This window comes from Tupaia chinensis, unplaced genomic scaffold (genome assembly GCF_000334495.1).
Source record: "Tupaia chinensis unplaced genomic scaffold, TupChi_1.0 Scaffold000183_1, whole genome shotgun sequence".
NCBI classification, from domain to species: Eukaryota; Metazoa; Chordata; class Mammalia; order Scandentia; family Tupaiidae; genus Tupaia; species Tupaia belangeri.
Genome location: NW_006159658.1, coordinates 536,845 through 539,748, shown reverse-complemented (window position 1 = coordinate 539,748; position 2,904 = coordinate 536,845).

Genomic DNA, 2,904 nt, shown 5'->3' with positions numbered 1-2,904 from the left:
TCATGACACAATCCCCTCTCCTCCATTTCTTGGTCTTGTCAAGACTTTGGGTACCCATGCCTATGTCCCCAGCATGTTTCTTAAACCTCCAGAGCCAGGATTTGCATTGCAATCGGCCATGTGGGATCCTACTCCCTTAACCACTAGGCCACACAGTTGGCCCACCTTGTTTCTGTAAGCCTGTGGGCTTGCTACCCAATTTTCCAAACTAAGCAGGTGACAAAGAGAAAGGAAAGACAAGCAAGAAAATGATTAGTACAAAAACTGAACCTGTGGCAAATAGCAATCCTCAGTAAAGATTTGTGAAATTTATGGCATTAGTTGATAAGGGACATGCTGGGCATTTGGCCACACAATTGAGTTCTCCAGCATGGAGTCAGCCAACCCTAGACCAAAACCTGTTACGTGCTGTCCCTAATGTGTCCTAGGTGGTTAGGGCTGTCACGGGTGTGTTGGTTCTGAATACATACAGGCTTTTTTCTCTGGTTTTCCCTAAACAGTATATTTTAGCAACTATTTACATAGCTTTTATATTATGCTAGGTACCACAAGTAGTTTAGAGAGAATTTCAAGTACACAGGAGAGGACTAGCAGGTGGCAAGGTAGTTGAGGACACTCCCACATGGCTGACTGCAGTTCGAGTCCCAGATTTGGTGGCTTGCTTTTTCACAGTTTTCCTCTCTCTCTCTGTGTCTCTCTCGTCAAATTAAATAAGTGAAGGAATAAATAATTTTTTAAAAAAGAATTACTTATTTAATTCATTCCATTTGTTATTCTTATTTTTAAATTTGACCAGAGACAGAGAGAGAGAAAGGAAAAGCAAGAAAGCAAGCCGCCAGGTCCAGGACTCAAACTGTGGCTGGCCATGTGAAAATCTTGTGCCTTTAACCACTATGCCACGTGCTGGCCCCCCTAAATAAACAATTCTTAAAAAAAAAAAAAAAGAAAAGAAAAAAAAAGGAAGAAAGAAAGAAAGAAAAGACTTCCTGGTCTCCCACATGGCCCACTGTGGTTCAAGTCCCGGACCTGGCGGCTTGCTTTTCTCACTTTCCCTCTCTTTCACTCTCTCTGTCTCCCTCTGGTCAAACTGGAAAATAATAATGATAAATAAAGTTAAATAAATAATTATCTTTTAAAGAATTATTTCATTTAACTTTATTTATGATTTATTGATTGATTTAGTTTAATTTGACCAGAGAGAGAGAGAAAGTGAGCAAGCACGCCACCAGGTCTGGGACTAGAATGGTAATTGCCCATGTGGGAGTGTCCAGTGCCTTAACCACCATGCCACCTACTGATTCCCAAATAAATAATTCTTAAAAAAAAAAAAAGGAATGAAGTACATGGGAGGATGTGCAGACTATATGCAAATATGAAGGAACTTCAAAAAGTTTGTGGAGGGTGCGACCAGCGGATGGCATAAATGGTTACATCGCTGGACTCCCACATAGTCGACTGCAGTTCAAGTCCTGGATCCAGTGGCTTCAAACTCATGCTGGGCGAGTGCGATGTGCATGCCCAAAATCCTAACAGGAGAATGGAGAAGGGATTTCAGTGAGGCCATACCCCCGGGGGGTGATTTCTCGCTTTCTGTTTATTGTCTTACTGGTGAGTGTATGCGCCTTATGGCAAAAATCTCTCATTAAAAAAAAAAAAAAAGATTATTAAAAAAAAAATAATTTTTTTTTTTTTTTTTATTAATGGTAATGCTGCAATCCCTTTCTCCTCCATTCTCCTCTGGGGATCTTGGAAAAACACACACACGAGACCAGCGTGCGATTTGTAGCAACCGGGTCCGGGACCCGAACCGCGGTCGACTACGTGGGAGTCCAGTGACATAGCCATTACGCAAACTGCTGGTTCCCGAAAATAAAATAATTCTTTAGAAAAAAGTTAAATGAAATAATTCCTTTAAAAAAAAAAAAGGATCCAGTAAAATTGAGTTTATAGAGGGCCAGCACGTGGCATGGACGTTAAGGCGGCTGAAAACTGCCTGGTCCACTGCACATTGAAGTCCCGCACCCTGTGGCTTGAAACCAGGTACGTATGGAGGAGAAAGGATTGTGGTGTGGCCGTCACCACTGGGTGTAATACCTCCGTTTTCCTTTCTGTATCTTTCTGATGGGTGTGTGTGCCCTATACAAAAAAAAAGAGCAAAGTACTCTTAAAAGGTATTTTCCACCAAGTTCAAATGCAGTTTATTTGTTGAGGTGCTAAATACTCCACTTTAGTCTAATACTAAATGTGTATACATACCAGAGGCGTGCAATATCCATAACTCTTAAACTGGCACCCATTGGTAAAACCCCCTCTAGCCTTAAATATATATATATTTATATATCTGTCCAGATAGTGTAGATAAATTCCATAAAGCCAAGAATTCCTTTTTGAGAGAGAGATTTTTGCTATAGGGCACTCGTGCTCGCCAGAGAGACAGAGACAGAAAGACGGCAAAAAAAAAAAAATTACTCCCTAGCGGGGGTGACCGTACGGCAATCCCTTCTCCATTCTCCTTCTAGGATTTTGGGCATGTACGCACATGCGCCTGAAGTGAGTTTCAAGCCTCTGGCTCCGGGACTTGAACTGCACTTGACCGTGTGGGAGTCCAGCACTGTAACTATTGCTCCGCCGGCTGGTCCCCGTTGTTTCTTCTTTGCTTATGATAGAGCACGTGTACACGAGAGTGAGAGAGGAGCACCCTCGTAGGATCTGGGAGTGCCGTGTCTCCTGTTCTCCAGTCCTCCCGCCCATCGATCTCAGGCGTTCACAGGGATGGTCATTGTACTTCAGACGTACACGGCCAGGGGTTTGAACTGATTACATGGGGTCTGGATTCCTTTTTTTTTTTTTTTTTTTTTTACCATAGGGCAGACGCCCCCACGCCCCCCCTTTGTTTTTTACGGG